Source organism: Macaca nemestrina, chromosome 12, assembly GCF_043159975.1.
Source record: "Macaca nemestrina isolate mMacNem1 chromosome 12, mMacNem.hap1, whole genome shotgun sequence".
Taxonomy (NCBI): Eukaryota; Metazoa; Chordata; class Mammalia; order Primates; family Cercopithecidae; genus Macaca; species Macaca nemestrina.
The window spans coordinates 127,411,819-127,434,167 of record NC_092136.1 but is presented as its reverse complement, the minus strand read 5'-3'; the positions used below and the strand labels follow the sequence as shown (position 1 = coordinate 127,434,167).

General features: G+C 39.4%; 2 long non-coding RNA genes across 3 annotated transcripts in view; one reads left to right on the top strand and one right to left on the bottom strand.

Moving 5' to 3' along the window:
• LOC139357383 (uncharacterized) overlaps positions 1 to 9,990 on the bottom strand; it is a 37,404-nt gene extending 27,414 nt beyond the window's left edge. Inside the window, exon 1 of the long non-coding RNA XR_011610371.1 lies at positions 8,751 to 9,990. This is a non-coding gene — a long non-coding RNA (uncharacterized lncRNA). The remainder of the gene's footprint in view (positions 1 to 8,750) is intronic.
• Positions 9,991 to 10,079: 89 nt separating this feature from the next.
• The window catches only part of LOC105476227 (uncharacterized), a 73,391-nt gene continuing 61,121 nt past the window's right edge, over positions 10,080 to 22,349 (top strand). For both annotated transcript variants that reach the window (XR_011610370.1, XR_983970.3), the window contains exons 1-2: positions 10,080 to 10,414; positions 11,720 to 11,870. This is a non-coding gene — a long non-coding RNA (uncharacterized lncRNA). The remainder of the gene's footprint in view (positions 10,415 to 11,719; positions 11,871 to 22,349) is intronic.

Sequence of the window (22,349 nt, the reverse complement as noted above, 5' to 3'; positions counted from 1 at the left end):
TTTCTTCCTATTCAAATTCTATTATAGACAAAAATGTTAGCAATAGCATTAATGTGCCACTTGAGTGTGTCTATTTAGTACTGTTGCCAATGTTTAATACAGTGACTGTAGAATTAATCTTGCAGCTATGATAATATTGTTCATGCACCATATCATCAATGTTTTAGAGTAAGACTATTACAATTTTAATAATAAAATTAGCATTAATAACTTTCAAATAAATTTTCAGATTTGTTTTAAAAACCCGTAAGTTATTCTATGAAGGTGATTTAACTATCCTACTACTAATAAAAATGAATACAATTCTCATTTGGAGAAGATGTGCTTTAGACTCCCATGAGCAAAGGCTGACAGAAAGAGAAAGTATATATGGATAATTAATGGAAAGTGGTGGCTATTTGCGTGGAGTTGAGTGGAGGAAAAAAAGTATTAAGACCAAAAGCTAACACAAAGATTTAAGTCTATGTGACTCGGATATTGGTAATATCATTAATAGGATTAGGTGAATCTGGTTTGGCAGCAGAAGCAAAGTGAGGGAGAATAAGGGGTGTTGATGACGATCTTGGTTTCAGATATAGTTGATTTAAAGATGAAAATGTTCAGTGGCTAAAAAAAAAAAGGTTGCACTGAAGCTTAGAAGAACGGATATTCATATCTGAGGATCTTCTATTGATCAGTGGAGTATCAAAATTAAACACAGCCTCTAAGGGAAGCACAAAGATAGAAAAGGTGAGGGCTAGAAATAAAATCTGTGAGATTATTCACACTTCTTAGTCAAAAAACAGCCGGACAAGGACAGGAACCAGGATTTTGGCTGCTCTGGAGATACTTGCTGAGGTGCACTCACCTGCAAGAGAATATAACCTGAACCAGAAGAAAAAACCCAATGGCCTGGGCCTGGGAGATTAGTAGAGATGGAAATGTATTTTTGGCATAAACAAAATTGATCTGATTTTATTCTTCCCATTGGGTTTCCACCTTTCTCTTCTACAGTTTGTATCCAAGGTAGGTCTGAGAATTAATTTGTTCTGTGATGGGCAGCAGATTTTCTTTCCAGAGCCCATTTTAAGAAGTATTGTCATACAAGAATCATCTTTCTCTGTTTTATTTCTAATGTGGATTGTACTGTTCAAAATATTTGCTGTACCTTTCTGAAGCAGGATTTTTACATTTGCGCTTCACTGATATCAGGCTTGGACATGTGACCTGCTTTAGTCAATGAAATGTCAGTAGAAATGATATGCATTATTTCAAGCAAAAGTTTACAAGCATTTTTCATCATTTTACCATGCCCTCTTCTGATTCACAGCTGACAATATCCCAGAAAGGGTTTCTCTTTTAGCCTGGATCCCAGGCACAAGGTTACATAGAGAAAAGCTATCAAAGACCCCAAAATGGGGCATAAGTAAGAAAAAAACCTTAGTGTTAAGGGTCGTTGAGATTTGGGGACTGTTTGTTAGCACAGCATAGCTTAGTCTAATCTGGTTGATGTAACCTCTAACAGAGGCGTTCTGCTTTGCTATCCTAAAGACGGGGGTCAAGGGTGTGTGTTAGGCCATTCTTGCATGGCTAGAAACAATGCTTGAGGCTCAGTAATTGATAGGAAAAGTTGTGTAATTAACTCATGATTCTGCAGGCTATACAGGAAGCATAGTGGCATCTGCTTCTGGGGAGGTCTCAAGAGGCTTAAAAACATGACAGAATTGAAGGGGGAGTACGCACTTCTCCCTTTTTCTTCTGAAATTTGGATCCAAGGGGTTGGGGGTCTGAGGATTTACTGTTCTATGATGGCAGAGTGGGAACAAGAAAGAGAGGGAGTCAGGTGCAGGAGAGGTGCCACACACTTTCAAATGACCAGATTGTATGAGGAACTCACTATCACCATCACAAAGACAGTACAAAGCTGTGAGGAACGTGTTCCCATGATCCAAATGCCTCCTACCAGGCCCATCTCTAGTGTTAGGGATTGTAATTTAGCATGAGATTTGGGCAGTGACAAATATCCAAGCTATATCAGATAGACTATGGCAAAAAAAAAAAAAAAAAAAAAAACAACAAAAAACCACCACCACCACCCTGGGCTGATGTGAAATAGTCTACCCAGTGTTTCTCAGTCCTAATGAGAGAGTTGCTGTTGACATTTTGGATTAGATAATTTTTCCTTTAGAGGAGCATTGCAATTGGTTAGCATCACTAATTCCTAAATACTAAATGCCTGTATCACATATCACTTATTGCGGCTAGATCATAATACTATCCCAATTATTAAAATAAACAAAACAAAAAACTCTGGTGGGTGGTAATACTGCACTTTTTTGTTAACCACTTGACCAGCTGATGCCTAAAAATTCTAAATTGAGAATGAGTGAATGGTAAGTGTATCACTTAAACATACAGACCCAGAATGCGGGAAATAATCCTGTGTTTTTTTTGTATCTCCTCCAGTTCTTAACAAATACTGACTGTCCTATGAGCAATACTCATAAAAAATTAAATGAGTAATATTATTTTGAATTCTGATCCATTCCAAAAAGAGGACCACAATCTCTTTATCTTCAATCTATAGGCGATTTATATACAGGAAGCAGAATTCCCAAAGTCTCATATAGAAAAATATGAGAAGTTATGCATACTCATGCCTTTAGTTCAACATAGAAATACGCTCTCTCCTGGGAGTTTTATCCTCAAGTAAAATCTCTTTTCCCATTGCCCACTCTAAAAAAAAAAGTAAATGGTTATTAGAAAAGTTCAGGTTATAGGAAGTATTTAGTGAACCTGCACCAATGGAAACATGTCACATGATTCCTTTTCCATCAATTCCAGATGTGAATGGTAGCCCTGGGCAGCTAGCAAAGTGCCTGGGCCTTTGTTCTGAGATCACAGAGAGAATAGGCAGGCAGCTATGCACAAAGCATGTCTAGCGTGTTGCTTTCTCTCTGTGGGGCTCATACCAGAATCCGTGTGCTGTTGCAAGCAGAGCTGCTCCTTTCTCTGCTAATTGGATCATGGACGGGAAAAAGTGCCAGGTTTATCCTTAGGCAATGTAAAGCATTGAGGCTGAAAGAAGAAAAAGGAATAATCTCTAGCGAGAGAAAGCTGGCAGGAAGACAGGCACAGACATCACTTTTCTCAAATGCTGAGCAGTGGAAGGTGTCATACCTAAGGGATTTAGGCCTAGGACTCCTTATTACAGTTATTCAAGATCCTCTATCAAAGGACTGGAAAGGACAAGAGAACACACAGACCATCAGGTGAAGCAAGATCAAAAGATTGGGCAGTTAACAGAATTATATCCCTCTATGGAACATTTACTTACTCCAGAAAGGTTCTGCTAAAACACTTCAGCATGTCACAGTATGACTTGAAACTCTCATTATGTTAGTCATACCAGGATGCTAGCCCTATAAGTTCACTTGGGTGCATTTCCAGTTGTTTCACACAGTATATTATTTGTCCAATTTAGGTTGTGATTTACTGAGAAAGAACATTTTCACTCTCCATCAGCATCAGTGTAAGTAATAACTTCATTGATGTCAGACTTGTCTCTCCAAAAAAAAAAAAAAAAAAACCTGTTAAATCCACTAGGGCAAAGTCTCTATCTCAGTTTTTCCTTCATCTGGCTCCTGTTCCTTAGTGCAGTGATAGACCAGTTGACTAAAATCGTAGAGTGTATACCAAGTCATATTCTAAGCAATTATTTTCTTTATTCCTATAATCAGTAATACCAAAAAAGCATGAGTCCCATTTAGGTAGCAAGTACACTAAGACTGACTGATGAAATTGCAATGCCGTCTTGTTTCCTGAACTAATAACCTGAGCCTTTAACAAAAGTATGTTGTTCATGGTAAGAAAATGACATATGTTAACTGTCTGAAAGAGTCATATTAGAAGAGTTAGATATTTGGTGGCTCCTAAAGCATAATTTGAGAAAGGAGTTTCTGGTTCTCTGTGAACTGCAGACTCTCTAGATCCCTAGCTCCTTTGACATAAAGAGACTGTTAGGTGATATTTATGTCCTTGAAAGGAAGTGAAATAAGGCAGCTGATTGGGGTTTGCCCTTTACTCTCACCCTGACCAGTTCTTCATTGTCTTTTATTTTTTTTTCCTCTGCTAACTATAATCTGATTAACTGCACTTCAGCATGCTCCCGTAAAAGGTTATGGCTAGGGTGGATGGGATTGATGGTGCTGTGGTTTATGAGTGCCTGAAAACTCTCTGCAAATATTCCTTGACTTAGCAGATACTTCCTGTTGGATTCTTGGGAACAATTACAGATCAGGTTCTACTGACTTTTGGAGGCTGTTCTGTGTGTTGAGTGCGCCCCTTGAAAAAGCTGAAACATTTTCCAAATCTGATAGCATGTATCAGGCTTTCTCACTTATGCTTCCTTTTGATTTCACATTTTCTTGCAGGTGAGCCAAAGATATTTATAGATGAATTCAAAACTTTTTCCTGTTCAGGCTTTGAGTTATTCTTGAGACTCATTGTGGAAGATAACAAGTGAGGACAGAAAAAACTCGGACTTGAGGTTACAGAACCTGGATTCATCTTTTTGTGTTTTTCTAATATGTACAATGGGGATAATAATACTTGTCTTGCAAAACTATTGTGAGGGGTAAATGAGCCAGTATATAGACATTATATGGTATTCAAGAAGTGGTAACTTTGTTTTCCTTATTTGTCTCTATATCATCATGTTAAAAATATTCAACCAACATGGCCACTTCACTAAACAAGACACAATTTATGTTGTTCTCCATAAAATAGAACGGTATCTTAAATAACGGAGAGAAGAAAAAAGCCCAAATAAAAATAAGACAATAATAATAAAATATGGTCCACCAGAAAAAACTATTCAATAATTATAATAATACCATCTCTAACAGAAAAATGAAGCTTCAGCTTCTCAGCTGTGCCATCTTTGCAGATACCTCTACTTTAAGTGTTCTGTTCAGTTCTCCCTACCTAAATTTCTTTTTGCATATGAAGATTACAATAACCGAACAAATACCATATACATTTGTGAGATCAAAATAAGATATATAAATACGGAAGTCTTTTGAACAGTTAAAAGCAATACAGGTATAGAAGTTATTCTTCAAATAATACCTCCTTTATTGGTATCATCAGAGAAAGAGTGTTTCATATGAGTTAGTTTTCATAGAAATGGAGTCTCCACCTTTCTGTAAAGTTTTATGACTATTTTGATTAAAATGTCCTAAAATGCTTTAGCATTTTCTTTACGTGGAATACAGTGACATGTTATTTATGTTTCATGATCAAAATTATCAACATTAATCTTTCTAGTTTTCTGTAAGGGTGATACTGTCAGAAACGATTAAGTATGGAACGTTGTTTCCCCCTACATTGAACAACTTCAGACTGCTGAATTGTAACCTTTTAGCCAGTTCTTACAATTTTTCTGTCAATATGCCAATCTTTTTATAACTGGACCACATTGATTTTTAATTTTATTTATGACTTTGAATCACCTATGATGTAACAAAATTATAAAACTTTTAAAATAAAGCAGTAGATACAGCGTATTCCTAGGGTCTCTAAATTTTTAATGTTTAGCATATCCTTGTTCAACAATAACAGATAATACTTATCAAATACAAATCATATTAAGTATTACACTTATACACTTAATTTCATTTAATCCTGGCAACAAAAAGAGGAGTGCCCCATTAATGTCTCCAATGAAATATGAGAAACCTGAGGTTTTAGAAAGATTATAGATTTTGTCCAATGTCAAATGAAGTGTTGGAGAATTAAAACTAAGTTTATCTGACTCTATAGCCCGTGTTATTCACCATACACCTTATTGAAAAATATCAATTATTATAAAGAAGTACAGACAAGTGGTGGAGCCTGTGATCCAATATAGAAAATGCCAATTGTTACGAATATGGGGAAAATAAGGTAAGAAAGAGAGAAGGCAAGAAAGCATTGAACATCACGAGAGCACTCAAAGTGAACATATTCACCGAATGAAGACTAGACTTATCAGGAGAAAAATGAAAAATGTCTCAAGGAGGAGGAAAACCTAAATGAAGATTGCACTGTAGAAACCAAAGTGGACATCTCTGAGTCAGTTCAATAAAGAGCAGTTGCTTTCCCTTCTCTAGTCCGAACAAATTAAGACAAAACAGTGGCATACGAAGAAAGAAATATATCACCTTAATTGCAACAAAAAGCTTGTTTCCCAAACTTGTTTTAATCCTGAGGGCACATATAGAAAATGATAATGTTTTTATGGAAACACAGATAAGCAAATGAGGCTTCCTATGACCGGTGATGAATGGTATGAAGTCACAGTAACCACAGGATCCCATCCAGCCACCCTAAGTCCTGAGGGAAATCATATGTTGGTATAGTTACCAGTGGAGGGTGTTGGCTATGAGTCGTCCAGGTTCCTGGTGTTTTGAACAAAGAACTGGACAAAACACACAAAGGAGGCAATGAAAGATGAAGCAATAAAAGCATGGATTTATTGAAACTAAAGTACACTCCACAAAGTAGGAATAGGTTCAAGCAAATGGTTCAAGAGGGCTGCTTACAGAATTTTCTGGGGTTTAAATGCCCTCGAGAAGTTTCCCATTGGTTACTTGTTTATACCCTACGTAAATGAAGGAATGGCCTACGACCAGTCTGATTGGTCATGAGACGGCACCAATCAGAGGCTGAAGTGAAGTTCAAAGTTACATAAGAAGACTTGGCCCATGAAAAGTCTGGTTGGTTGCAGGAGGGGAACAATCAGAGGTACTTTCCATTTATCATCTGCCACACAGTGCAAAGGGAGTAGCCTCTGATCCTTTTGTTACTTTGGTGTAGAGAGGTGGGGTTTTCCTTTTGATTCTGTTTTAGAAAGTCAAGGTGAATGGGCCTTAGGTTCCCTACCCCCAGACTCTATTTTCCTGTCTCAGTATGTCTTTGGCCATTTATGGAATCTCATTTGGGAAATTTCATCATAAAGTATAAGTTGAAGGATGTGGCTTAAAGGGCTTACTAACTAAACCCTGGAAATAATGCACTGACCCATTCTGAGAGAGCTCTAGATCATGAAGGGCAACTCATGTTCCAATGCAGAGCATGACTGTATAGGAGGACAGGTAAATTTCTGCTCTGTTAGGAAGCAGGTCCCCAAAAGGAAAAGGAGAGGAGCTGAACCAAGCATGCCTAAATTGTTTTCCCCAAATTTATCTATTAGGTAAAGCCACTTTTCCTCTCCTCTAAGCAGGGTGAGTAAAGAGGTATTTAAAGGTCAGAGCTTTAAACCAATTGGGCACCCTCTGCAAGGACAGTACATGAAGTAATAAAAAAATTCCCTTGTGAAGTTTATTAGCCACATGAAAAACTGCATATACAATCAGAGAGATTCTCCATATTGGTTAGAATTTTCTTGTTTAGGGAAACACTGGAAGCTTGTTTCTAGGTGGATTCAGGCATGAAACAATAAGTATTGAGTAGGAAAAGAGATGTCATGAGAAACGTATGAATATGTGTTTGTAGGTGATATGTGTATGTGTAGATATAAATATCAATACGTGTTTTTTGAAAGAGAGAGAGAGAAAACAGGGAGTAACTAGGGCTATTTAACCTAGTTTTGCTTTGGCAATGTTTTAATCTTGTTAGTTGAATGCAGTGAAGTCTTTACTGCCACTATAGCATGAATACATATAAATACTTAAGAATAACTTAATTTTGATAATTACAATTAAAACAGTGATCACTTTTAAATGAGTCTTCAGCACAAGCTTATTTCAATGCAATGACTATGAAAGCAAAATGCCTGTGTGCGCTAATTCAGCAGTCTCTGAGAATAAAGAAAGATAAAATTGCTTCCTGCAAGGGCTTAAACTGTATACTTCACATCCCAAAATCAGACAGTTAATGAAAACAGATGGTTGTTGATATTCTAAAGGTAAATCATATTGTCACAAAAAGATGAGTCACTATTTGAGACAGGGACCATTCGTTCCTTGTATAAAATGATGCCCAGGTCTCAGATCTCAAACCTCCCTGTTCATATTCAAGATTTTATTTTACCATTGGAATAAATGGGAAATGAATCTAATCTTTCCCACCAGACCTGCTAGGGACCAAGCTTTCACTTAAAGATACGCCAACATTTCCAAGACAAGCATTTTACTTCCTTTCGAATCCATAAGGTCTTTTCTGTCTACTTAGCGATAAACATATCTCGTTACTTCCCATAATGAACAGCAAATCAGTGACTCTCTATTTCACACTTCACCCAATCACAAGCACTTCAGCATACAAGTCCCATGTAGTCAAAGAATTATTGAATTCTCTTGCTGTAGATGGTCTTGTACTATTTTTTGAACACAGCATCCACCTCTAGGCTAAAGAATGTGGCAAGCCTTTCTCTAAAAGCTTATTTTTGTGGATAAGCACTCACAGTGGACTTGGGAAAAAGAAGAATCATACTGGACTATGCCTGGACCTCGAAAAGCTACTGTCAGAGTACAATAGTGGTATTATATAAGTCAGGTACCTTGGCGTTTTCATTTGAAAAATTCATAGTGTTACTGCTTCTCATGGATGAGTGGATAAGAATCAGAGGAAAAAACAAATTATGAAACATAATGACATCAACGTCAAAATACTCCTTGCAAAACCTTCACTTGGAAAATTCCCATAAACAGCATTTACTATCCATATTGGCATATGTGAAGTGCATGCATAATCCTACACTAAATGAATGTGAATACAAATCTAGTTACCTGCGATGTTGTTCCCAGAAAAATCTTTTGGGAATCTCAGAAATTCAGGTCATTATCTGACTATTGCAGAGACAATTCCATCATCAATCAGAAGTTTTCATAGTGCTTATCCAGCCTAGTAGATAAAGAGAGATTAGTAAAATGGGGAGGTGCTAGTTAACAGGTATAAGGTTTCAGTAGTGCTAAATTAACAGAGATATGCTGTACAACATTGTGTCTATAGTTAAAAATACGGTATTGTACACTTAAAAATCTGTTACGAGGGTAGGTCTCATGTTAAGTATTCTTATCACAATAAAATAGAAATCAAAAGATGTAGGGATGCAGATATTTCCCCTTTAAGTTTAAATATGTCTTTGTTTTTGCTCTCAAAGCTCAGTTCTATTTAAAATCACAATGCCGAGAATCTTCTGAGAAAACCAGAATCAGTGGAAACTATTGAAATAGAAATGTATTGAGTGAAAGCAGATTATTCAGGAAAGAAAACCCCTCACTTTGAACAAACAGTGTCTCGGTGACACAAGTCAGACGTTCACCACCAGCAACTTCTGTTTTCTCTCTTTATATCCAAAATGTTTCGGAGAAAGTAGCCTTACATTTATATTCCCCAGTGGCTGGAATGCCCGCCAGAGCCTCATCGTTACCATAGGAAAATATCTGTTTAAAGACCATCTGTTCTTCAGCGTGTCTGTTGAAAGTGCGTTGAGAGATCTGTAGCAAACAGTTTTTCTGTATATAAAAAAATCACTTTAAAAATGAGTGAAAATCGAATCAATGTTAAATCTATGTTGATACCATACCGATTCATTTGCTTTTTTTTTTTTTTTTTTTTTTGAGACGGAGTCTTGCTCTGTCAGGCTGTGGCGCCGTGGCGAGATCTAGGCTCACTGCAAGCTCCGCCTCTTCAGTTCACGCGATTCTCCGGCCTCAGCCTCCCGCGTAGCTGGGACTCACTGCAGGCTCCGCCTCCGGGGTTCACGCGATTCTCCCGCCTCAGGCTCCCGCGCAGCTGGGACTCACTGCAGGCTCCGCCTCCCGGGTTCACGCGATTCTCCCGCCTCAGCCTCCCGCGTAGCTGGGACTCACTGCAGGCTCCGCCTCCCGGGTTCACGCGATTCTCCCGCCTCAGGCTCCCGCGCAGCTGGGACTCACTGCAGGCTCCGCCTCCCGGGTTCACGCGATTCTCCCGCCTCAGGCTCCCGCGCAGCTGGGACTCACTGCAAGCTCCGCCTCCCGGGTTCACGCGATTCTCCCGCTTCAGCCTCCCGCGTAGCTGGGACTCACTGCAGGCTCCGCCTCCCGGGTTCACGCGATTCTCCCGCCTCAGGCTCCCGCGCAGCTGGGACTACTCTCGCGAGCCCCCGCGCCCGGCTAGTTTTTGTGTTTTTAGTAGAGACGGCGTTTCACCATGTTAGCCAAGATGGTCTAGATCTCTTGACCTCGTGATCCTCCCACCCACAGTGCTGGGATTACAGGAGAAAGCCACTGCGCCCGACCGGCCACATTTGTTTTTTTTTTTTTTTACTGGGAGAAGAAAGGGTTGAGGCCCTGGGGTTTAAGGAGTTGAGTGCATATCCTACAAGCACCTGTGAAGACAAGTCTGGAGTGGGAAGGCCCCATGGATCCGGGGTAAACAGAAATCTTTAGGTGACAGCATTTACCAGGTATGTTCCATGAACTGCTAGTTCCACCAAATAGCCCTACAAATTCCAGGTCATGGAGGCCTTCTTGGTGCGTTGGTTTGGAAATTGCTAAATAGTTTAAACTAAGTTAACTGAGTGATTTTAATGCCATAATTTTCAGGTTCTCTAGTAAACTAAGTTGTATTATGAATCTCCAAAGAGACTACGGGGATATGCAATATTTCTCAAACCTTTTTGGATTTAAATCCCCTTCTCTCTCTCTCTTTTTCTTTTGGATGGAGTCTCACTCTGTCGCCCGGGCTGGAGTGCATTGGCACAATCTTGGCTCACTGCAACCTCTGCCTCCTGGGTTCAAACGATTCTCCTGCCTCAGCCTCCCGAATAGCTGGGATTACAGGCACACGCCACTACGCCCAGCTAATTTTTTGTATTTTTAGTAGAGACAGGGTTTCACCATATTGCCCAGGCTGGTCTCTTTGTTTTTTTTTTTTTTTTTTTTTTTTTTTTTTAAAGTATCTGTCATAACCAGTGTTCCACAGAATACAATTTGGAACGTGCTGTAAAAAGAATGGGGAGAAATGGAGAATCTGTGAGATTAACAATAATAACGAACATTTGTATGTGTCTTGTAGTTTGTAAAATGCTTCCTCATTCATTAGCTCTTTTATTCCTTAGACCAATTTTATAGGAAAAATAGCTCAAGGACATTAAATGACTCTCTAAAATACATGCAGTGATAAAAAGGTCAAGTTTTGATTTGGCTCTACGTTTTCTGACTTTAGTTCAAATATCCTGTCACTATACTGTGTCACTATACTATGCTCAGTGAAGATATCATCTGTTTCAATGTTTGCCTTTTGTTTCAATGACTGTCCTACATCCTGTTTCTCAGTGTTAGTATAATTAGGACTTTCTCCACCAGAGCAAGTTCCACGAGTTTTATGTCCTCAGCCTCCATCTTCTTTCTCCATGAAACCTCCCTCTCTGTAGTTCCACCTTTGCTAGATGTTCCAGCAGAAAGAAATAACACACTCAAAGGAGGTCATGAAATAGTTTTAGTAAAGAGACGTTTTACAAAAATGGGGAGTGGAATATGGGAAAACAGAAGAGGATGATCAGTCTGCCAGGGTTAGCAATAACTCACAGCTGTCATTGCAATGGATGAAAAGCAAAAGATGAACAGTCTGTTGCCACAGGGGAGAGAACCTGGGTAGAGGGGGTTTCTCAGCAAAAGGAAACAGCCAAGCTGTGGTGAAATGGAATGGAGGGAAAGAAGAGAATAAATACTCTGATTTTACTCTCCTCCACTTTTTGATCCCTTGCTAGTCCCTGGAATTAGCCAAAATCAACAAGAAGCCAAAGGACAGGAGAACTTCTTGATGCAGTACATAGACATCAGCTTCCCATGTCACCAAGCCGAATGGTAAAGAAGTAACCTGGATCTAAAGGAACACAAGGAACAGATTCAGCATCCCAGGTAATCGAGGCTGTCAAACCCCTTTAAGGACATAAAATGGACCTTAGAGATTTAACTTCCACCCATCAGGAAAGCACGAGAGGAAGTCATTAGGAAAAAGCTGGAAACCATATTGCTCAACATTTACAGGGATCGTAATTTTTTTGTAGTGTCTTAGTTAAACAACTTTGGTCTCATAAGAAGCATATCAGAATTGACTTTTCATTCTAGCCAGAGGCACAAGTAGCAGCCAGCATGAGAACTGTGTTATACACACTACCTGGTTCTCATCACCTACTGGGTACATTTTTTTCTGCTAGAAAAGTACTATCTGACATTCTCCTGAGCCATCAGCCCCTTCTTATTCTAAAGGTCCAGTTATACCTTAGATGGGAGAGATTCCCATTATTCCAGCATCAACACAGCATTGAGTCAATTGGTTGTCAGTTTCTCCAGATTTTGTACTTAAGGAGATCAGTCACTGCCTAATTAATTAGATTTCACCTCCAACATCCAATTCTCAATATTACCAGGTTCCTGTCATTGTACTGTGTCCAAGCACAGCAGAGAGAAACAGGCAGAGTCAGAAGGAGACAGAAAAAATAAGAACGAGAGAGAATAGAATAACCCATTGATAGAATTCTACTTCTTATATATTTGGGGCTTATTTTGCAAGTCTTCAGATGTTCATTATTTTGTGAGTTTTAGAATTAAGAAAATATCCCACATTAATATCAGAAGATTGTTGGTAGCAATATATATATCTGCGAAATTAGTTTAATTAATCAAAAATGGTACTTTGAGCTTACATGCTGTCCCCCAGTTCTGCTGACCTACCTTCTAGAACTTTTCTTTGTTTTTCTTTCTTTTTTTCTTTCTTTTTTCTGAAACAGAGTCTCACTCTGTCGCCCAGGCTGGAGTGCAGTGGTGAGATCTCAGCTCACTGCAAACTCCACCTCCCTAGTTCAAGCAGTTCCTCTGCCTCAGCCTCCTGAATAGCTGGTAGCTGGGATTACAGGCACATGCCACCATGCCCGGCTAATGATTTTGTATTTTTAGTAGAGATGTGGTTTCACCATGTTAGCTAAACTGGTCCCAAACTCCTGACCTCAGGCAATTTGCATACCTCAGCCTCCCAAAGTGCTGGGATTACAGGCATGAGCCACTGCGCCTAGGCCACAACTTTTCAAGAAATTAAATGTTTAGTTTTCTTTTAAGATTTCCAAATGTCTAACAGCCAAATAAAAATTGAAATAATCCATTACTTTCTTCAAATGAGGTAACCCACAGTTGCATTTATGAGACTTGTTGACTTCAGGAAACATTTCTGACCAGGGCCTGCTGCTGACTGGACCCCTTTTTAGAACGTTGATAGAGTATGCATGGCTCTGTTTTACTAATTATACTTAATATGGGTCTCAACCTAGGGTGATCCCTATATAAAGGGCATACTGAGCCCTCACCAACACTTCACAAAAAGAAAAAAATCCATATTTGTTCTCCTGAACAAATGATTCAAAGATTTCCAAGCCTTTATAATAGGGTTATATTCCTTTTGCTACAGCTTCAAAAGTGAAATGTCCTAAGTACCCCAACCAGACCTCTGGACCTCAAAAAAGAAAATTGTCTAATGCCTGAATTCTTCCCTATTCTGGAAGCAAAGGATGAAACCCTCCCCAGGCCACAGCCAAGGATATTCAGAGCACTGATTTCATAACCTTGGTTTCCTGGTTTCCCCTGGCAACCACCAGTTCTTCCGAAGTTACAGTGGAGAACAAATTAGAAGCAGAAAAGTAGGAGGGGTGCTGTTAGAAGCAAGCGCACTGGAAAGTGACAAGTGTCAGAAACAGAAGGGACAGAAGATACATTAACTGGAAATGTCTAACAGCCTACGGCCAGTAAGTGTTGGCCACACAGCCCTTAGTTCCACAATCATCCCTCAGGGCATCTCTATATTTGAGCCATACCAATGGCCCTGACTCATCAAGAAAAGATTAACTTATGTCAAGAATATTCTATTTAGTAAGGAAAATAAGTTTGCAATACATTTTAGAAAGATTTCCATCAAAATGATTATATATATAAAGTATATTTAAATTATGAAGCCTTAGCTATCTGGAAAATTCAAATAATGGGAACATTTAATAGTTAGAAATACTGAATAGAAGAGTTTTTTTTTTTTTTTTTTTTTTTTTTTTTTTTTAATTTGTATAGGGTTATTTCTTCTCAGGACCAAAGGCAGGTGCTGGGAGGTGCCTTGATTGCTTATTGGTATAACAGATGTCAATTCCCCTTGTCCCAGGATGGAGTCTGCCTGATTTTTCCAAGTCATGTAAGTGAAGGAGAACAGAAATCAGTAGCACAGTGAAGAAGGAATGGACAGAAATGGAAGATGTATAACAAGTGGCAATGCTAGAATATAAATGTTGGAAAGAGAATAGTTGGAAAAACAACCAAACTAGTAAATGATTGTTTCCTCAGCTTTTCCTCATTTCTCTGCCTCCCTCTGCCTCTTGTCCTCATTTCTAAGTATCTACTTTCCTTTCTGAAATAACTACCAATTCCAGAAGCAGTTGAGCTTATTCAACAGAATTTTACCCTTCTTATCAATCTGTAGGTAAACAGAGAACCGGTCTCCCTCTGTCTCTCTCTTTCTCTCCCTCTCTCCCCCTCTCTCTCCCTCTATTTCTCTCTCCCTCTCTTTTGTCCATCTATCTCTGCCTCTCTGTCTCTATATGTCTCTATGTGTGTCTCCCTCTGTCCCTGTCTCTCTGGCTTTTTGACTCTCTGTCTCTCTGTCTCTGTCGCTGTCTTTATCTCTCTCCCCAGTATCATTCCCTCTGTGCCTCACTTTTCTAATATGTCTGGCTAAAAATTAGAGGAGACAGGACTGAATCTGAGTTAACTCTTCTTGTAATTTGGACTGCATATAATTCTATCTCCAAGGTAGCTTTGAAGCTAAAAATTGAAAACTTTTAAGATAACATTTTAATTTCCTTAAAATACAGAATAACGATTGCTACATCTAAACAGCATTATATTTCAGGTTCTGGTCAGTGCAAAGTAAAAGTACAAAAATTATTGGAATGGAAGAAACAGAATTATCATTACTCTCAAATAATATGAATTTACAGATAAATTTACTAAAATTCATTTTAAACAGTTGATTATTGTTAATTAGTGTACAAGAACAATGTAGAAAAGTCAACAGTTAGAATATGCAATCTAACTGAGAAAAAAGAAGCCCATTTCCAAAGAAAACATAAGATTCCTTGGAAAAATGATTTTCAAAACAAGTACAAGACTTTTGTGGAAATCATTATATCAGTATAAAATAGACAGACATTAAAGAAGACCTAAATAAATAGAGACCTAAATAATTGGAGAAACTTACATTGCTCATAATAGAAAACACAAATACTAACTTTCCTCAAAACCCATTTTGTTTTTGGATACCACGAGATATGCCCATATTGTGGCAGGCCAGGTCTTGCTAGTGGTGGAAGAGGCAGGCCTCCATGACAACTGTTTCAGCACTGACTAAGTGGTGAAGTTAGGTATTACAGCTGAGACAGCCAGTGCCCTTATACAAAGGCTGGAATGTAACAATAGCCCATCAAGTTTTGCACAGGCCTTTCCTGGGCCTTGAATATGGCAACATAATGAAGAAATTCTTAACAGGACTTGTTTAGGATTAAGCAAGTTTTATTGCAGATCTGAAGAAACTCCCCAGCCCTCCACAAACAAGTTGTATTGGGGTCTGAAGGAACTCCCCAGGCCTCCATGATTTACCAGGAGACAAGATAAGGGAATCACCCTAGTGACTGGACCCGTCTAGCTGAAGTACATTTACTGAGGCTCCAGAGGAAGGTCTTCAGGACTCAAACCTTAGTTACAGATTAGAAGTTACATACTTACATACAGACATATAGCTTAGAAGGTATGTAAGCTCTGGAAAACCTCTTAATTTTGAATTGGTCTGGAAATAGTTTCCCAGCCTTCTCCCTGTACTCAGGTACAGAAATAAACTCTCTTCTTTCCCAGTTCATCTGCATCTTATTATTGGGCTGTGAGAATAAGTAGCCCAACCCTTGATCAATGTGGGAACAATATAAGGTAGCAAACTTATTTGATAAATGTTGGGTGCATTCTGATGATCCCCCATCTCCCTCCCTCTCCTTGGGCCCTCCTATTCTCTGAGACAAAACAGTATTAAAATTATGCCAGTTAATAAACCTAAAATGGCTTCTAACTGTTCAGATGATAAAAAGAGTCACATGTCTCTCACTTTAAATCAAAAACTAGAAATGATTAAGCTTAGTGTGGAAGGCATGTTGAAAGCCTAGACAGGCCAAAAGCTAGACCTCTTTTACCATTTAGCAAAGTTCTGACTGCAAAGAAAAGTTCTCAAAGAAGATTAAAAGTGTTAATCCAGTGAACACACAAATGAAAATAAAGCAAAACAGCCTTATGGACAATATAGAGAATGTTTTAGTGATGTGGATAAAATATCAAGCCAGCACAATATTCCCTGAAGAAAAGTTCTAATGCAGAGCAAGATCCTAACTCTCTTCACTTCCTTGAAGGCTGAGAGACAAGAGGACACTGTAGAAGGAAAGTTTGAATCTATCAATCAGAGGTTGGTTGATGAAATTTAAGTGGTCATCTCCATAACATAAAAGTGCAAGGTGAAGCAGCAAGTGCTGATGTAGAAGCCTCAGCAAATTATCCAGAACATAGCTAAGATCATTGATGAAGATGGCTACATTAAACAACAGATTTTCCATGTAGATAAAATAGCCTTTTCTCAGAAGAAGATGCCATATAGGACTTTCATAGTTAAAGAGAATAAGTCAATGCCTGTCTTCAAAGCTTCAAAGCCTTAGCTAAAGCTGACAAAGGCTAACTGTTTTATCTGGACGCAATGCAGCTGGTGACTTTAAGTCGAAGCGAATGTTCATTTATTATTTTAAATATCCTAGGGCCCTTAAAAATGTCACTAAATCTTTTATGCCTGTACTATATAAATAGGACAATCAAGCCTGGGTGACAGCTCATCTTTTTAAAGCATGGTTTATTGAATATTCTACGCCCAATGTTGAGACCTGCTACTAAGAAAAAAGATTGCTTTCAAAATATTTCTGTCCAATGACAATGCACCTGGTCATCCAAGAGCTCTGATGGAGATACACAAGGAGATTAATGTAGTTTTCATGCTTACTAACAACATTCATTCTGTAGCCTATGGATAAAAGAGCAAGGATCAATTTCAACCTTTCAAGTCTTATTATTCAAGAAATACATTTTGTAAGGCTACAGCTGTCATAGAGAGTGATTCCTCTTATGGATTTGGCCAAAGTAACCTGAAAACCTTCCAGAATAAATTTACCATTTAAGACGTCATTAAAAATATTCGTAATTCATGAGAGGAGGTCAAAAGGTAAACATTTCCTAGAGTTTAGGAGTTGATTCCAATCCTCATGGAGAACATTGAGGGTTTGATATGGATTGGCTGTGTGCCCACCCAGATCTCATCTTGAATTCCCATGTGTTGTGGGAGGGACCCAGTGGGATGTAATTGAATCATGGGGGCAAGTCTTTCTTGTGCTGTTCTCATGATAGTGAATTAGTCTCATGCGATCTAATGGCTTTATTAAGAGGAGATCTCCAGCACAAGTTCTCTTTCTTTTCTTGCTGCTATCCATGTAAGACATGACTTGCTCCTTCCTTCTGCCATGATGTGAGGCCTCTTCAGCCATGTGGAACTTTAAGTTGAATAAATGTCTTTCTTTTGTAAATTGCCCAGTCTCAGGTATGTCTTTTTCAGCAGCGTGAGAACAGACTAATACAGTACATTAGTACCAGGGTGGGGTGCTGCTGAAAAGAGACCAAAATGTGGAAGCAACTTTGGAATGTGTAACAGAACAGGCAGAGGTTGGAACAGTGTGGAGGGCTCAGAGGAAAACAGGAAAATGTGGGAAAGTTTGAAACTTCCTAGAGACTTGCTCAATGGGGCTTTGACAAAAATTCTGATGGTGATATGAACAATAAAGTCCAGACAGAGGTGGTCTCAGATGAGAATTAGGAATGTGTTGGAACCTGGAACAAAGGTAACTCTTGTTATGTTTTAGCAAAGAGACTGATGGGATTTTGCTCCTGCCCTAGAGATTTGTGAAAGTTTGAACTTGAGAGAGATTGTTTAGAGTATCTGACAGAAGAAATTTCTAAGCAGCAAAGTATTCAGGATGTGACTTGGATGCTGTTAAAGGCATTCAGTTTTATAAGGGAAGCAGAGCATAAAAGTTTGGAAAGTTTGCAACCTGACCACACAATAGAAAAGACTATCCCATTTTCCAAGGAGAAATTCAAGCCAGCTGCAGAAATTTCCATAAGTAACAAGGAGCCAAACGTGAATCCCCAAGACAATGGGGAAAATGCCTCAAGGGCATGTCAGAGGTCTTCATGGCAGCCCTTCTCATCACAGGCCTGGAGGCCTAAGAGAAAGAAATGGTTTTGTGGGCCGGGCCCAGGGTCTGTGTGTTGTGTACAGTCTAGGACTTAGTGTTCTGCATCTCAGCTGCTCCAGTCATTACTAAAAAGGGTGAAGATACAGCTAGGGTTGTGGCTACAGAGGGTGCAAGCCCCAGACCTTTTCAACTTCCATGTGATGTTGAGTCTGTGGATGAACAGAAGTCAAGAACTGAGGCTTGGGAACCTCCACCTAGATTTCAAAGGATGTATAGAAATGCCTGGATGTCCAGGCAGAAGTTTGCTGCAGGAGCAGGGCTCTCATGGAGAACTTCTGCTAGGGCAGTGCAGAAGGGAAATGTGGGGCTGGACCCCCTACACAGAGGGGGTCTGCACCTGGAAACACCCCAGACACTGAATGCCAGCCTGTGAAAGCAGCCAGTGGGGAGGCTGTACCCTGCAGAGCCACAGGGGTAGAGGTGCCCAAGACCATGGGAACACACCTCTTGGCTTTAGCATGACCTGGATGTGACACATGGAGTCAAAGGAGGTAACTTTGGAGCTTTAAGATTTGACTGCCCCACTGGATTTTGGAATTGCATGCAGCCTGTAGTCACTTTGTTTTGGCCAATTTCTCCCATTTGGAATGACTGTGTTTACTCAATGCCTGTACCCCCACTGTATCTAGGAAGTAACTAACTTGCTTTTGCTTTTACAGGCTCATAGGTAGAAGGAACTTGCCTTGTCTCAGAGGAGACTTTGGACTGTGGACTTTTGAGTTAAGGCTGAAATGAGTTAAAGACTTTGGGGGACTGTTGGAAAGGCATGATTGGTTTTGAAATGTGAAGACATGACATTTTGGAGGGGCCAGGGACAGAATGATGTGGTTTGGTCCTGTGTTCTTACCCAAATATCATCTTGTAGCTCCTATAATTCCCATGTATTGTGAGAGGGACCTGGTGGGATGTAATTGAATCATGGGGATAAGTCTTTTCCATGCTGTTTTCATGATAGTGAATAAGTATCATGAGATCAGATGGTTTTATTAAGAAAAGTCCCCTGCACAAGTTCTCTCTCTTTTCCTGCTGCCATCCATGTAAGATGTGACTTTCACCCTCATCAGTCAGCAGCCAACAACATTGAGGCAAGACCCTCTGCCAGCAACAAGATTACCACCTGCTGAAGTCTGAGATAATCATTGGCATTTTTTTTTTTTAGCAATAAAGATTTTTAAGTGAGGGTAAGCAAGTACATTGTTCTTTTTATACATAATGCTAGTACAAGCTTCCTGAGTTAGTATAGTGTAAATGTAACTTTCATAAACATGGGTAAAACAAAAAATGTATATGATAGATTATTGTAGTATTTGCCTTATTGCTGTGGTTTGGAGTCAATTCTCAATACCTCTGTGAGGTATTCCTTTATAGGTAGATAGATGGATACATAGATAGATAGATAGATATACATGTGTTTACATGCACACACGTCTCATATATAATGTAATTTATAATAAAAGTGTACAATTTATATTGATGTGTTGAATTTTACATTTTTAAAATCCTGATTACTTTGGTTTCTATGCTGGAGACAGGAGTGAAAACTCGCAATTTATTTGTATATATTATTTCAGCAACTCTGTTTTCCCAGGGAAATGTTAAATTTGAGCCTTATAGAGTTGCACAATTTCTACAGTTTCTATATGCAAAGCTGAAGACTGGAAGCATACTTTCTAAGTGCATTCATTCATTCATTTGAAATAAAATAACCTGGTGAACTTGTACCAGGTGGCAGGACCATCAATGAATAATAAATGAATCCTGTCCACTTGTCACTTAAAGTCTGTCCTCCTATACTGGAATGCTTCTGTTAGCATTCCATCCCCTGATCTACTTTTTCAGTCTTCCTTGTTTCACTTTTTTTCTTGAGATGCTCACCTTTGCAACTGCCCTAGTTTCCCTTTCCCTCCAGCTTCTGGTTGGAGTTGGCCAACGAGAGACACTGGTATAAGATTGGATGGCTGCTGGAGAGAGTATTTATTACTCCCTTTATTCCCTCCCTGCCCTGCCAAGGCTCCAATAATAACTACCATCTTCCTAGAGGCTACAGCACTTAGTAGATGGCTTGTCATAGCTGCAGCTTTCACCAGGTTTTGAAGTCAGTGTTCCCTCCCTTTGCCCTTTTAGGACAAGGAGTGATAAGAGCTTTCCACTCTTCCTAGTCCTGGCTTCTTCATCATTCCTTCTGGGTAACTTTATTTCTTCCCTTTCTTAAGCAAAACCCTTGTGAGTGTGCCAGCCACTTACCTCTACTTATCTAAGGTTGGTACCTGAGATAAAACCGACAACATGTGGATCTGACACATCTGAAGTACTGTTCTTATTCTCTTGGTCTCACCTGTGTCTGCTCAGCACTTCTATGACACAGAAAATGCTACCACATGCTGAATTCCATGTGAGTCCACGGGCTGCTATCTCCAGACGCCTCCAGGCACATGCCCTGGCTTTGCAGCACCTCCTGCCACTTCCAGAACTCAGGTCAAATTCAAGGCAGGATGTGGGGCTTGGCTCCCTGTATTGACGCTAAAAGGCTCCGTGGCGTAAATCAGAAGTGCTGAGGATTAGCTCCCCTGCAAAGTGAACATGGACCAGTGGGAGAGAGAAGACGGGAGGAAACAGGGCAAAAGCTCTGATTCTCTGATCCCTCTGATACCCAGCCAGTTCTGCAATGTTCACTGTGGCCAAGCAGGTGCAAGTGTGGAGCTGTGTTTCCTCACTGTCAGGAAGCAGAGAAGCAGTGGTTGGCAGGGCAACACATCTCCTTGGATCCGCCTCCCATCTTTTCCTACTTCACTTTCCTTTTTTCTCACTCCCACTGCCCTGGGATGCTATGTTTCAAGCAGATCTCTGTGAAGAAGTTACATTTAAATTGAGACTTGATGGATAAGAAGCAAATCATATGAACAATATCTTGATGGAAGAGAATAGCAGTAACCTTTGTGTTAAGGCAGGAGAGAGTGTTTGTGGAACGGCCGGAACACCAGTGTGAGTAAGGCGTAGTGAGAGGGAGGGAATGGGGAGTGAGATAATGTCGGAGAAGATGACAAAAGGATTAAGCCCATAAATATGCTAAATTTAGTCTAAGTGCAACAAGTGAAATAGGAAATTATTGGACACATTAAACAGGAAATGGTCATAATCTGATTTGCATTTTTAAATCCTACTCCGGCTGTCATACAGAAATGGCCTTTCATGGGACAGTAGCTGAATTGAGGAAACAGAAACTTAAGGATTGTGGTAAACTTGAACTGAAGTGGTGGCAGAGACCAAGGAGAGAAGTGGAGTGATACAGAATGCATTCTGGAGGAAAAAAAAAAACATGTCCAGGTTATAAATTAGATATGGGAGCTGAGAGAACAGAAGTGCAGAGTCTGACACCAAGGCTTTTGAATTAGTAAATCAATGGATGAGGATGGGTCATTTACTGAAAGAGACACACTTTGGGGGAAGTCTAGGTGGTGAAGGAACTGGTAGTAAAGAGTTCCATTTTTTAACATGCTGAGTTTGAGGTATTTATTATATGTCAAAGTACAGATATCAAGCAAAAATTAGAAACACAGAATTGCCGAACAATATCATTGGTAGGCATTATTATAAAGTGGGTATTTAAAGTCATGGGGAAGGGTTATATCATTTAAGAATGAATGGTAGAAAAATAATAATAGCCTATGTCAGCCCTTGCAGAACAGGAGAAGTTAGTCAGAAAAGAGATTAAGAAGGATCTGTCAGAGAGATAAGGGGAATGTATTCTCTCCATATGATTGAGAGGAGAGTGTTTCAAACAGGGAGTGATCAACTAAGTTGGATGCTGTTGGCCTGTAGAGCTACAGGAAGACGAAGAATGCTCCATTCAATTTAACTTCACGGAAATCATTGATGGCTGAAAGCAGACAATTTAGTGGAGTGGCAAGACAGAAAGTCAGAAGTGTAAGAAAAGAGAAAAAGACAACACCAAAATAACCTTTCATATTCAACA